This window comes from Marmota monax, unplaced genomic scaffold (assembly GCF_021218885.2).
Source record: "Marmota monax isolate L192 unplaced genomic scaffold, Marmota_monax_Labrador192_F-V1.1 WCK01_AAM20220418_F8-fsc00024, whole genome shotgun sequence".
NCBI lineage: Eukaryota > Metazoa > Chordata > Mammalia > Rodentia > Sciuridae > Marmota > Marmota monax.
Window position 1 is genome coordinate 4,509,209 of NW_026695224.1, and position 14,014 is coordinate 4,523,222.

Here is a 14,014-nt window from a genome sequence, read left to right on the forward strand (position 1 = left end):
GGGCGGGGGCGCCGGGAGCTCGCGAGCCAGAGCGGGAGTTACTCGGAGAAACAGTTCCGGGGCCGCAGTCCTGCCGGCCAGCTCGGGTGGGCGGCGGCGCGGAGCGGGATGGCGGTGCGCCCTCCACCTTTCCGGGGACGCGGAGCGGGGCGCGGCGGGAGGGGGCCGGCCACCCCGGGCTGCGTCGCCTGGGCAGGGCGGCCAGCGGGGGGCGCCTGCGGCCTCTCCGCCCCCGCCCGGAGCGCCGGGCCCGCCCGCGGCCACTCGGGCGGCCACTCGGGCGGAGGCGGCGGCGCGGAGCGGCGGCTGCAGGTGAGCGCGGGCGCGGGGCGAGGTGGCCGCGGGCGGGGGCTCCGGCCAGGCCCGGTGGGAGCGGGCGGGACCCGGGGACGCCCGAGTCGCGGTGGGAGGAGGCCCGCGGGCGCGGGCGCTGGCGCGGGCGGGCCCCTCCCGGGTGTCCTTCCCCAGCCTTGGGGTGCGGGACTGAGCGGGATGCCCGGCCACGGAGGCTTGGAGCCCTCAGGTGGGTCAGGGCTTCTCTGTCACCCCCTCCCTCTCAGACACTGCCCGGGAGGCTTCCCAGACGGTCCCCAGCGGCAGGGACTGGGGACGCTCCACCTTAGGATGACAAGACAGAGACCTGAGGGACAGCCGGGACTGCGCTCAGACCCTTCCCTCAGGATGGCACCGGCACCGAGGGGCCTGGAGACAGGGGCTAGGATGCAAGAGCTGCTGTCGGATGTGGGCGGGTGGCCCCCGGGGGACGAGCTTGTCCACCTTGCACCTTGGCTTAGCTGGGGGTGGGGGTCAGACCCAGTTCTATGAGAAGGTCCCGCAGGAGTGGCAGGCGGAGCTTGGGAAGAGCCACGGGCAGCGTCACCTTGGTGAATCGGGTCCCCATGTGTAGCCTCTAGCCCTAAAAGGTGTGCGGCCACCCCCAGGCAGTAGTAGATCCATGCGCCTGGACATTTGAGAGTGGGCACCCCTGGGCCTGTCATGGAGGAGTGGGCGCCCCTGGGCCTGTCATGGAGGGGCTGAGCTGTGGGACCTGCTGGGCCTCCCATGGAGGCTCTATTGCTTGTAAATTTTGCACATCCTTTGATCATAAGTTAGGAAGGGGGTGGGGGTGAGAGCACTTGCCCAGCAGGGTGAGATCCTGGGTTCAGTCCCCAGTACTGGAGAGAGAAAAAATGTCGGGACTGGAAGCCCTGTTTATGGGGGAAACCGGTCTCATAGCAAGTTAGTCCTTCACGCAGTTTGAGTCGAATACCCACAAGTGAGCCCAACTCACAGACCTGAAGGCTGAGTCCCAGATGGGCCTGTTAAGTTACCCACCAAGGGAGATGTGCATTGCTTCTGCCCGTCCACCTCTCCCATCTTCCTGTTCCTACCTATGACCTGGTGGCAGTTCGGACCTTTGCTTCCCATCCCCACCTCTTGGATCCTCTTCCTCTGCAGCTGAGCAGACAGAACTGCTGATGCTTATGTCAGGCCCTGGCTGAATGCAGCTGGGGGTCTTAAGTGGGCTGCCTGAGCCAGGTGGGGCCTGCCCTCTGAAGGCCACTGGCCTATGAGTAAGATAGAGTGCAGCCTGCAGGCCAATCTGTCTACTGTGAACCAGAGGAGAACAGGGAGGGGTCTGTTCAGGGGTATCTTTGGGGGGGTTGTTGACAGATCATCTTCTTACTTATTCATGCTTTTTGTATTTTCACCACATCAACAATAAGGAAGAAAAGCAATTATTCCTCTTGTGTTTGTTTTAGTAAGTTCTCAAAAGCACTGCTGTAGTGGCTACTTGGACTTGGGTTTGCAGGTGAGGTCTGGGGGCTGACGCGAGCTTCTGGTGGAGTCCCAAGGTTGTGAGGTGTTTCCTTACAAATCAGCTGTGAAACCTAACAGAAGGGCCTGGGACTCGGCAGCCCCCGTTGGTCAGTTGCAGAGCTTCTCATTGCAGGGTCGCCTCTTCTCCTCCGCTGTGTAGCTGGAGAGCCTCTTGATGGACACGGCCTGGAGACTGGCTAGATGGGGAGTGAGCGATGGCAGGTCCTCTCCTGGGGGGCACCAGGCCAGGGGCAGTGGCACTGAGGTCATTGACAGCTCCAGATTTGGGAACCAGTGTTGCCCAGCCTGGAATTGTGGGGTGGAGCTCTGGTCCCCAGGGGACTGGATGATTTCACCTCCCTGTGGCCTGGGCTTGGGTCAGGGACCTGCCGATCTTGCTGAGGAGGCTGAGTTTGCAGGATCCACCTGCAGGCCCCTCTCCTCTACCCAGGTGCTGCAGACTGTGTGTGACCCCCGTCCTCTCGCCCCTCCCTCCAGCGCAACCCTTTCTAGTGCCATGACGGACCTCAGTGGGCCCTGTCAGCCTGGGTGGTCTGTGGTGAGGGGCAGGACCTGGGGACTCTTAGGGCTTGAGGGCTTCAAGCCCCGTCTCCAGGGCGTTTACCACCTCTGCCTTTTGGACATTTGGACCCGGACTGTGACTTTAAGAGAGAAACAGGGCGGCTCTGCCCTACCCTCTCTGTCCCCCAGTTTGCTAGAGGCAGGTGGCTCCCTCCGCACCTGAGCACACTATTTGGAAATGGTTAAATGGGGCCCACGGGGTCGAGGCCAGGTGCAGGGAGCCAGCAGCGGGAGGCCCTGTCATTGTGTGGGGAGGGCCCTCTTTCAGCAGTGACCACCTGTTGCATGAGGTGGCTTCCACGTGAGCAGAAGGGGCCCCTGTTTTCAGTTATGAACACAAAGGCTGCTATCTGCCAGCTCCGGGGGCCTGGGGACGAGGAGGGAGTCCCCAGGCTCCACACTTCCTAGCTGTATGACATCGGGCAAGCGCTTCCACCTCTTTGCAAAATGGGAATGAGGAGGACGTCTATCTTTAAGGCCTAGGATCAGTTCCAGATGAAAGGAGGCCAAAAGTCATGGCAGTGAGATGCAGAATGTGAACTGCAGCTGGAGAAGACCCTGGAAAGCTCTTGTCGACACTGACGTTGGTGACCACAAAGTACTAACGTTGGTGTCTCATCACTGTTCATGTGGATCCACGTTCTTAGGAAATATGTGCAAACATATTTAGGGGTAAATGGACACAGCCTAAGTCATCTATGCTCAAATGTTAAAAAGAAGCCCGTAAGTAGCCATAAAATAAAGAAAATGAGGCAAAATAACATAAAGAGACAAATCTGGGTAGAATTCAGGAGCATTCTTTGTACTTAACTTTTCTGAAGTTTTTAAAATATTTCAAATTCAGGGCTGGGGTGGTGGCTCAGTGGTAGGGTGCTGGCCTAGCATATGTGAGGCACTGGGTTGAATTCTCACCACCGCATAAAAACAAATGAATAAAGATCCATCAACAGCTAAACTGGGGCTGGGATCTAGCTCAGTTGGTAGAGTGCTGGCCTCCCTGGATTCAATTCCCAACACCACAAAAAGAAAAAACAAAACAAAAAAAACCCTACTATTGTGTATAATATTTCAAGTTCAAAGTTGTGATCCCAGCAACTCTAGAGGCTGAGGCAGGAGGATCATAAGTTCCAACCTCAGAACAGGACTTAACAACAATTCATGTCACTTAGAATGGTGCTCAGCCCTCTGTGAATGTCAACGTGTTATTGCTGCTTTGTTACCATTAGCCTTGGCAGTTTAACTTGTCTCATTGTCACAATAAACCAGAGGCAGGTTTTGGTTTTCCCCCTTACAGATCACACTACTGAAATCCAGAGAGATTAAGTGGCTTGCTCAGGGCCACACAGCACTAATAGAAGTTCAGGCACTAACAGAAGGGCTGCAGAAGTACAGTGTATTTTGGATAAATGGCCAACATTTGAAAACCACAAGATTTTGCATAGAAAACCCAGATTTCTAGTTTCCTTTGCCAAACTCAGAAGGCCAGCACCTCCAGCCATGTGGCTGTGTGGCAGTTGCTGGCTCATGCTCAGCGACCTCTCCTCCTCACACAGGACCTGGTCAGTGTCCCCTATTGGCGTCCAGGGGTTCTGGGTTTGCCGTCATGGGGAAGGGACCCCAGGTTCTTCTCTCCCCCGCCTGCTCCTCCATCCAGCCGTGCTCCGTGGCCACGTGAGCACGCAGGGTATGGGTGCAGGGCTGGGGTGCCGTGGGGATTGGGGTGCTGTGGGGGCTGGGCAGGGGAGCTTGAGGCTACAGTCTGCCATGTCCCCTTGTGTTCCTGGTCCTCGCATCCTGCCCGCAGCCCTGTGTGCCTGGCTCTGAAGAAGGGGTACAGGGTGGATCCCCGTGAGGAGGGTACAGGAGGGGCTCCCAGAGGGGTCCCGTGGTGGCTTTTGCCATGGTCTGCTGTGTGAGCCTCTGGTTCCCTGAGCCCCGGGGTCTTTCCTTAAGGACTGGGCATCCTTGGGCCTCCCTGGAGGGTGGCAGGGTCCTCTCTGCATGTGAGGCTGGGATGGTGGCTTTCTTCAGTACTGGGCTCTGACACAGCGACTCCCACCAGCCTGGGTGAGGGTGAGCAAAGGCTGGACGTGGGCACCCCTGTGTGTGGGGTGGGCAGTGGCTGGGTGGCATTGTCTGGGTGCCCTTGCAGATGTGCCCTGCGGTCCCCATTTCACAGAGGCATGTCAGTGCAGGTGGCAGGAGGAGTGCAGTTTGGTGACAGGGGACACTGGGGTTCAGAGGCCACGTGACCCTCACAGCTCTCCCAGTCAGGCAGCCTGGTGCTGGGGCGGAAGCCAAGCTCTGCCCTGGCCATGGCTCTGAGCGCCCCTGTTGGGAGGAGGAGAAACGGTTCATTTCTTATTTCTAAATGACTTTAGTATGAATTACAGAAAGAATTCACATTTGGTTCTTGAAAAATCAGAAAATACAGCAGGTGGGGGGAAACCTTAGAATCTTTGCTGTTTAAATAACCCATTACATATTGACATATGTCCCTGCAGATGACTTTTTTTTCCTCAAACATATGATAAGAAAAAAAAATGTTGAGCCTCACAACCCACCTTATTGTCCTCTGAGGAGGGTTTTGTGTGTCCCAGGCTTTGTGGGGGTTGGGCTGGAGAAACCAAGGTTCTCAAGACAGACTTCAGGGTCAGCTCAGCACTCCACCCAGGAGGAGCCCCAGATGATTTCCTCTGTCCCCTATTGCTGGACATATAGGTTGTTTCCAGGATTCCTGATGCACGCGGCAGCCGGTAACTACTACGGTCTCCATCCACTGGGGATTCTTAGGGTGAATAAAAGCAGGTCCGTTTCCCAACTGTGGCGCCCACAGACTGGATGCAGGTTTGCGGTAGGCTGTGTCTGGCGGCCTGTCTGTCCCAGGCGCTGAGCTGGGAGCTTCCAGCTCCTGGGTAAGCTCTTCTGTGGTCAGAGGGTGAGCTGGGGAGGGGCTCCCAGGAGACAGCGCCACCAGGAGAGGTGTTAAGATGCCGCCCAGGCAGCTGCTCGCCGCCTCTAAGCCCCTGTGGGTGAGGTGGGAGGTCCTGGGGAGAGGAAGGTGGCTGGCAGGTGACCCGGAGGCTTCTAGGAGGCAGTGGGGAGGGCCTGTGTCTGTGTGTCTGTCTCTGACTCTACTCTGTCTCTCCCCGACTGTCTTCCTCCCTCCAGCCGGGGGCAGGGCTGACGGGGTTCTGTGCTGCTGGCTTGGAGTCCCCCAGTGAGTCACTTCCCTCTCAGGACCACACATTCCTCATCTGTAGAAAGGGGCCAAAAATGACCTCTTCCCTGTATGCCACTCGGATGAGACAACAGATGGGAGAGCTCTTGTGCTGGCAGGGTTTCCACATTTCCTGATGGAAAAATTAGACCTACAGAGAGGGAGGGGGAGAGTATGCTGACCCCACAGACTCCCCCGGCCTCAGGGTCTCCAACTCCTGACTCTGGCCAGCCAAGAGGCATCTCTGTGTCCCCCTCCAGATAGTGTATCACTGCATCTGTGAAAATTGGCCCTACGTTATGAAAAGATAAGGACGCTTAAAAAAATACAAAACTTGTGACCATCAAAAAACTGTTAGAACTGATAAACGAATACAGTAAAGTTGCATGATACACAATCAGCACACAAAATTCAATAGAGTTACAATACACTAAAAATAAAATATCCCAAAGAGAAAAATGTAAAGACCCTATTTATAGTAGCGTCAAAACCAATAAAAGTCCGGGGGACGGAGGCTGAGGCAGGAGGATCACGAGTTCAAAGCCAGCCTCAGCAATTTAGCAAGGCCCCAAGCAACTCAGTGAGACCCTGTCTCTAAATAAAATATATTTTTTAAAAAAGGCGGGGTGGGGGTGCTGGGGTTGTGGCTCAGTGGCAGAGCACTTGCCCAGCATGTGTGTGGCACTGGGTTCGATTCTCAGCACCACATATAAATAAATAAAAAAGGTCCATTGACAACTAAAAAAATATTTAAAAAAAAAAAAGGGCTGGGGATGTAATCCCAAAGACTCAGGAACCCAAGGAAGGCAGATTACAAGTTCAAGATCAACGCGGACAATTTATCAAGACCCTGTTTCAAAATAAAAAGGGCTGGAAATGTAACTCAGTGGTGGAGCCCTGGGGTTCACTCCCCAGCATGGGGAAACAGGTGGGGAGGAAGCCAACAGATTCATGACAAACGCTGAGTGTCGCTATTCATCAGGGAAATGCACATTAAAAGCACCATGGGATGTCACCTCACAACTGTCAGGATGCTGTTAACAAAAAATGAAAGACACGTGCCGGCGAGGATGTGGAGAGAAGGAGACCCTCGTGGGCTGCTGCAAGGTGCCGGTGGGAATATGATTCGGCCTGGCCATTGCCAAACAGCACGGAGGGGCATAGAGCGACTATGTGATCCAGCTGTATCCCCTCTGGAGACCTCCCCAAATGATTTGAAATCAGTATGTTGAGACATGGGCGCTTCCGCACTCACTAGCCAAGCCGTAGAATCAACCCAGTGTCCATCTAATAAAAGGTGATGTGGATTCATGGTGGAATACTATTTAGCCTTTAAAAAGAGGGAGATTCTGTGATTCACACCAACATAGATGAACCTGAAGGGCATTTTGCTAAGTGACATGAGGTGAGCTCAGAAGGAAAAATGTAGCATGATCTCCCATACATGTCCTCTGAAACGATCAAGCCCAGAAGCAGAGGTATGACCAGAGGCAGGCAGAAGCCAGAAAGGTGTTTGTGACAAGATGCAGTTTCAGTTAGACAAGGAGGAATTAGGTTCAAGAGTACCATGGCAGCTGGGTGCAGGGACTCACGCCAGTAATCCCAGCAGCTCCAGAGGCTGAGGCAGGAGGATCATGAGTTCAAAGCCAGCCTCAGCAATGGCGAGGCCCTAGGCAACTCGGTGAGACCCTGTCTCTAAATAAAATACAAAATAAGGCTGGGGACGGGGCTCAGTGGTTGAGCATCCCTGGGTTCAATTCCTGGTACCATTAAAAAAAAATAAAAAGCATCACAGCACAGCCCACAGTGTATATTTCCAAATTTTAAATGTTCTCACCACAAAAATATGGTAAACATCTGAAGTGAGGGATATGTTAATTAGCTTGACTTAATCATTCCACATTGTATAGAGAGAACTTTGTATTCCATAAACACAGTCAATTTGCAATAAAAATGTAACATTGTGTCCAAAAATTAGCAATAGTTTATAAGATCATAATGAGTCAGGGTTCCAATTGTTTCATAAATCTCAAAAAATGTACTTTTTTCGTTTTTTTTTTTTTTTTAATAAAATCAGGATCCAAATCCTAATGCACCTAATGAGGTGGTTCTCCATTCTGTCATCCGTGGAGGTTTGGTGGAAGCAGGTGTCTTTACTGCAGCAGCTTCCTGTCTGCATGGTCCTGCCTCCTGCATCCTGTAACTGGGTTGTAGCCATAGGCTCTGTCTAACTTGGAGATGGCATCACACACTTCTGGAAGATGGGCTTGTCTTGTGGAAGCCCCTTGTGTAGTCCGCCACTGATATTTGATGGCTTTAACATAATTTTTTTTTTGGGGGGGAACTCCAGGTTTTGCCTGGCCTTGGAGGGATGCCAAGTTTGGTGTTGGCTGGGGGACTCCTGATCTCGGTGCATTCTTTCCCCTTATTCCTGCTCTTTCTTCCTTGTAGTTGCTTTTCCTCCTGTTATCTTTTAACTGGTTGGTGTAGTTTTATTAGAGAAAATTTAAAAACAGACAAGCAAAGAGTGATGTGAGCCGGGCGCCGTGGCGCACACCTGTAATCCCAGTGACTCAGGAGGCTGAGGCCGGAGGATGGAGAGTTCAGAGCCAGCCTCAGCAAGGAGGCTCTAGGGAACTCAGTGAGACCCCATCTCTAATCTCTAAATAAAATACAAAATAGAGCCGGGGATGTGGCTCAGTGGTCAAGGGCTCCTGAGTTCAATCCTTGGTACCAAAAAAAAAAAAAAAAAAAAAAAGATGGAATTTAAACAAAAAACCCTTCTAAATTCTATCATTTAGTAATAATTCCCAAGATTTGGAATTTTTTTTTTGTGGGGTGCGGGGCCCATGCCCTGGCCCTGAGCTGCACCCCTAGCCCTATGTGCCGGGCCTGAGCCGCTTTCTTTCCTTGGCAGCATCCGTCCCCCCTTTCCCAGGACCTTCTGGGAGGACGCCATCTTCCTCCCTGCTCTTCTGGGGTCACACCGGGCTGGGTGCAGGGAAGGACAGGCGTCTGCCCAGCTGCAAAGTTTTCAAAGGACATGGGCCTCCTGGTTGGCAGGCTCTCGCTCTCACATCTGTTCTTTTCAGATTCTCTGTTACTCAACCCGCCGTGACCCCGGCTGCCCTGGCCCTCTCCACAGTCCTGTCCCCCACGCCTGGCAGACCCTGGGGCCCTGGGCTGTGGGGCCACCCTCGCTCCCCCAGGCCGCACCACCCACAGGGTGTGGGCTGCATCTTCCTTCTCCTGCTGGGCTGGAGCCAGGCCGTGGCCATTCGGAGTCCTACCTGGAGGGAGGGCTTCCAGGGAGCTCATTCTGATAGCAAAGGTGCGGGGCTCCCCAAGGACGGGGTCCCTGCTCATCCCCGAGCCCTCAGTGGGACAGAGGACAGAGGTCCCAGAGGACATGGGCGGATGCCCTGGAATGCCACCCAACCCCCGGTGCAAAATCGATCTGAAAGGACACCGAGTGACGGGACCACAAGGCTGGGCCTGACCCAGCGAGGTGTCCCAGTGTGGCGGGGCTGGGGACGCGAGCCAGGACTGGGCCTGCTCTGTCCTCTCGCCTGGGGGGTGAGCCTCGGGAGCCCTTGCTCCTGGCCGCAGAGCGGGCTCCGTGTTCTCACTGGAGAACCTGGGTACACAGTTCAGTCTGGCAGGAAGGTCCCCAGGGCTTCCTGAGCCCCGGGTGCTGGGGAGCTTCCTCGCCCTCTGCGAGCGGGTCAGGTGGGGGAGCCGGGCTACGTGAGAGAGCCCGATGAGACCAGCTTCTTTGAGCAGGAAGAGCCAAAACCCTCCTCTGGCCCAAGGGGGGGGGGTGAAAGGGGCCCTCGTGGCTGCTGTAATGAAGGTCTTGGGGAGCTGGTATAAGTGACCTGGGGCTCCCCGTCTCTCTGCTTCATTTTAAGGTGCCCATTGTCCACTGCTGCGTGACATTCTGCAGTTATCCACAACCTCTGTGGGTCAGCAACAAGGCTCGGCTGGGTGGCCGTGGCTTGGGTCCCTGCTGAGGTTGGCATCTGAAGGCTTGGCATGGGGCTTCCCGGGGGCTCAGTCTTGGGGGGGCGGAGGCCTTGGCTCCTCCAGCACCACTCTTGCCACAGGCCTGCTGAGCGGCCTCCTGCCGTGGCGCCTGGCTTCCTCTAGAGGGGACCATCTAAGACTAGGGTGCAAGCCGTGATGCCTTTCAGGACCTCAGAAGCCACCCGTGTGACGGGTCACAGGTAGTGTGGGGACTAAGACAGGAGGCTGACCACCAAGAGGGGCCCCGGGCTCCCGGCTTCCATCCTAACAGCCCCGTGAAAGGGCAGTGGCTTGGGCCTCAGTGGCCCTCCCTGAGTCCCACACCCGTCCCTCGGGTACCCTGGTCAGGAGCCCACCCTGGAGGGCTGAGAGCTACTTCCTGTAGGAATAGGAGCTGCTGACAGGAGTCAAAATGGCCGCCACAGAAAGGGTGACCATGAATGTCCTCCACAGGGGGGCCAAGGGGAGCTCTGTGGGACTGTGACCCGGTGATGGTGACGATAGGACCCTGGGGGACACTTTCTGGAAGAGTTGGCATTTCTGCCAGACCCTTTCAGGAGGTAGAAAGGCCTGAGAAAAGGCCCAAGGAGAGTCCGGCAGCTGGACAGTGGGTCACGGGACACAGGGTGGCAAGGCAAGTTGGGCTGGGTCTGGGGGCCTGAGCGGCCAGGACCTGACTCAGGAGGCATGGGCAAGCCGTGGAGATAGGCAGGAAGTAGAGCCCGAGTCTACAGAAGAGGTTTTGGCGGTCCTCCCTGGCCTGCTGGTGTTAACTGAGCACTTACTCTGTCCCCCCATGTGCTTCTCACTTGGCCCTTGAGCCCCCATGGAGCTGGACTGTGAGGTTGTGACTTCACAGATGGGCTCCCGGGGTCCTGTGCCTCAGCTGAGGTCATCCACGGAGGCTCCGACTGCAGGGTGCTCTTCATCGCCCCTGGGCCGGGGGCTGGGGTGGTGGCCAGTGGCCAGCCTGATTGCTCAGACCCCTGCTGGGGTGGGGGGAGCCTGCTCCCTGCCTGATGGCAGGAGAGAGGTGACTGGTGGGGACCCTTGTTTCCCTCCCACGCCCCTGCCCCCTGCAAGGCGCTGGGGGGCGATGGGCTTCCTCCCGCGGGGGAGGGGCTGGACATCTGGGTTTGTCGAAGGCGCCAAGCTGTTTGCTCAACGCTCAGCCTCATTTGGCCCTTGAGACTGGCAACTCTGTCCGCCTTGTTTTTGCTGCAGTTTTATTCCTCCTGCCCACTATTTCGCGGCCTGGTCTTGGCCCCCCCAGACCTTCCCCTGGCGGCTGAGGCCTCTCTCCTGTGTGTCAGACCCCATCACTTGCCTTTAGAGCTGCCCCTCTGCCCTCTCTGTGCCATGCTGTTGGTGAGACCCTCCCCCAGGCTGGGAACTTGCACAACAGGGTCTGTGCCCAAGTCACTTCTGTGTCCCTAGCACCAGGAACAGGGCAGGGGGCGAGGAGAGGGCTGGGCTATGCCGCAGGCCCTGGCCCCTTGAGCACACAGAACCTGACGCTTCCTGATGCTCTAAGGGCCGGAGGCCCCCCTTCTTGGGGGAGCTGGAGGAGAGGGGGCTGCTCTGTAGACTTGGGGTCACCACCTGTCAGGGCTTGGTGATCTTGTTGGAGGCAGTTAGTCCCCAAGGAAGCCTTTCCTTTCTCCCGGGAGGGTCAGCGATGAGAGTCTGAGAGCTCAGGCTGCGGAGTGGATGGGGTGAGACTGAGTCCCGACTGGGCTTCTGTCTGTGCACTTTGTCAGGTGGCCTCTCTGAGCCTCGGTTTCCTCTTCTGTGCAGGAGCGATGGTAGCAGGTCCCTCCTCGTGGGGTTGATGAGGGATCATGTGGGCCCATGTGTGTGAAGTCTTGGCGTGCCGCTGCTGACCACAGGGGCCCTGGCCTCTGCACACTGGGAGACCTCATGGTGGACACAAGGTGTGGTCTGTCAGGTGCAATCGGGGTCACTTGCTCCCCACCTGGCCATTCCCTGGAGAACCCCCAGCCCCCTGGGCTTTGCCTGCCTTGGAGGGGGACAGCTCACCCCTGCTGACCCCCAGCCTCCCTGCTCACTGCTGTCCCTGGTCAGCTTCCACACACCCTGCCCCCCCCCCAAGCCTCTGGGCCCAGCTCACCCTGGCTTTGGCTCTGCACCTGGCTCTGGCCAGACTCGAGTCAGGCCCGTGTTCCCGCAGCCTACAGCGAGCGCCACAGCCTCCAAAATAAACAAAGGGATCAGAGATTAGTCAATCCTGTTAAAAAGTGTGATTTACACACAGTCAAGAGTGCACACTGAGCGGCCGGAGCGGTGACTTTTCCTTCTCACACACCCACGTTCCCAGCACCAGCTTGAGACTGAGAACATCGTCAGCCCCAAGAAGGTCCCCTGTGTCCCTTCCCAGTCAGCATCCTCCTGGGGTGAGCCTGTCCCGCTCTGTCACATCGATGAGGTCGACTTTTCTGAAGTCTCATGTTAGTGGAAACAGGTAGGAATGAGCGGGTCCTCTGGCTCTGCCCATGGTGTTGGGGGTGACAACCTGCTCCTATCTGTGGCTGAGTGATTTTCCACTGTATACATCTGTGAAACGTGTTTCTCCGTTACCCGTCGCAGGGCATTTGGATTGTTTCCAGTTTACTATTATGATGGAGCTGAACCTTGGGAGGCAGGTCTTTTGTGGGCACATGTACCCACTTCTTTTGGGTAAATGTCTGAGCTGGATTGCTGAGTCACTAGGGAAGCCTATGGTTAGCCGAGTCCACACTGCAGGAGGATTTTCCAGTGTGGAGGCACCGTTCTACATTCTTACCAGGGTATGTGGGATTGGAGTTGCTCCACATTCTTGTCAACACTTGGTATTTTCCTTTTAATTTTAGTTATTCTAGTGGTGTAATGCATCCTTAGGTAGGGTCCCCCTGCCCTGGTCCTGGGAATCAAACCCAGGGACACTCTACCACTGAGCTACATCATTCCCAGCTCTTTTTATTTCATTTTTAAAGATTTTGAGACAGGATCTTGCTAAGTTGCTGAGGCTGGCCTTCAGTTTGCAATCCTCCTGCTTCAGCCTCCCAAATCATTGGGATTACAGGTGTGTGCTACCATGCCTGGCATGGTGCCTCCTCCTCTTCCTTTTCCTCCTCCTCTTCCTTCTTCTTTTTTAAATATTTTTTTTTAGTTATAGATGGTCACGATAACTTTATTTTATTTGCTTATTTTTTTATGTGTTGCCAAGGATCAAACCCAGGGCCTCCCACATGCTAGGCAAGCGCTCTTCTTCTTTTTTTTAAATATTTTTTTAGTAGTAGATGGACACAATATCTTTTATTTATTCACTTTCATGTGGTGTGGGGATCGAACCCGGTGCCTCATGCCACTCAGCCATGACCCCAGTCCCCCAACCTTCTTCTTGATTTGTGGGTGATCTTTATATATTTTGGAGAGGAATCTTTGGTCAGACATCGACTGTGAATCCCTTCTCCGGGTCCATGGCTGATCTTTCTCCTCTAGTGATGTCCATTCCTTTTCTGTTTTGGAATGCCCAGCCCTGGGAGATGGGTGTTAAAAGGAAGGAGAAGCCATGGCCAGGCTCCCTGTGAGGTCCTGCACCCCCTCCTTTGGCTTCTGGAATAGCCCAGAGCCCTGTGCGAATCCGATCCTTGTCTTTCCCCCAAGGTGACAGACCCTTAGGTCACCTGCTAGTTCCCAACACAGGGTCTGGCACTGAAAGAGCCTTGCTGTGTGCAGTCCCACTCTGTGTCCGACTAGGGCTGGGCGCCGGGGACAGAGGTGCTGGTGGTATAGCCACCTTCTGGGGGACAGAGCAACAGAGAGGCTGTGGTGGAGCAGGCAGGGGCGGGAGGCCCAGGAGTGTCTGACACCAGAGGTGGGATGTGGGGAGACCCAGGCGCATCTCAGCAGGGGTCCCTGAGGAGCAGCCGGAGCCCCCCAGCCCCCCTCTGTCTTGGAGGTCCCTGGTCCCTGCTCCCTGGTCCTTCCTGGTGTCTCACCACTGGGGGCCCCCCCATGACCCAGCGGGGAAGCGGAAGCCCAGCAGGATGGAAGGGGAGCTGGGCTGATCCCTGGCCTCATGGTGCCCGTCTGCGGGGCTCCCCAGGCTCCAGTGTTGGGAATGGAAACTCCAAGGCTGAGCTTGGCCTTCCCCACCCCCCGCCCGCCCTGGCCGCTGCAGCCAGGCCGATGTGAAGTGGGGGGGCAGCAGGCTGTCCTGGAAGACCGTGACCTCTCAGGCCATCTCCCGAGCACCCCACTGTGGCTGGGGAAACTGAGCCCAGGACACGGAGGGCGTGAGAGGCACGGCCAGGCGCAGGCCCCAGCCCAGCTGTCTGCCTCGGGCCGAGGAGGGTGGGCTTC

General features: G+C 56.0%; 1 protein-coding gene across 1 annotated transcript in view; it reads left to right on the forward strand.

Moving 5' to 3' along the window:
- The first annotated feature begins 267 nt into the window (after positions 1–267).
- Adcy7 (adenylate cyclase 7) overlaps positions 268–14,014 on the forward strand; it is a 53,934-nt gene continuing 40,187 nt past the window's right edge. Inside the window, exon 1 of the mRNA XM_058576013.1 lies at positions 268–312. The gene's annotated coding sequence lies outside the window, so the exon portion shown is untranslated. The remainder of the gene's footprint in view (positions 313–14,014) is intronic.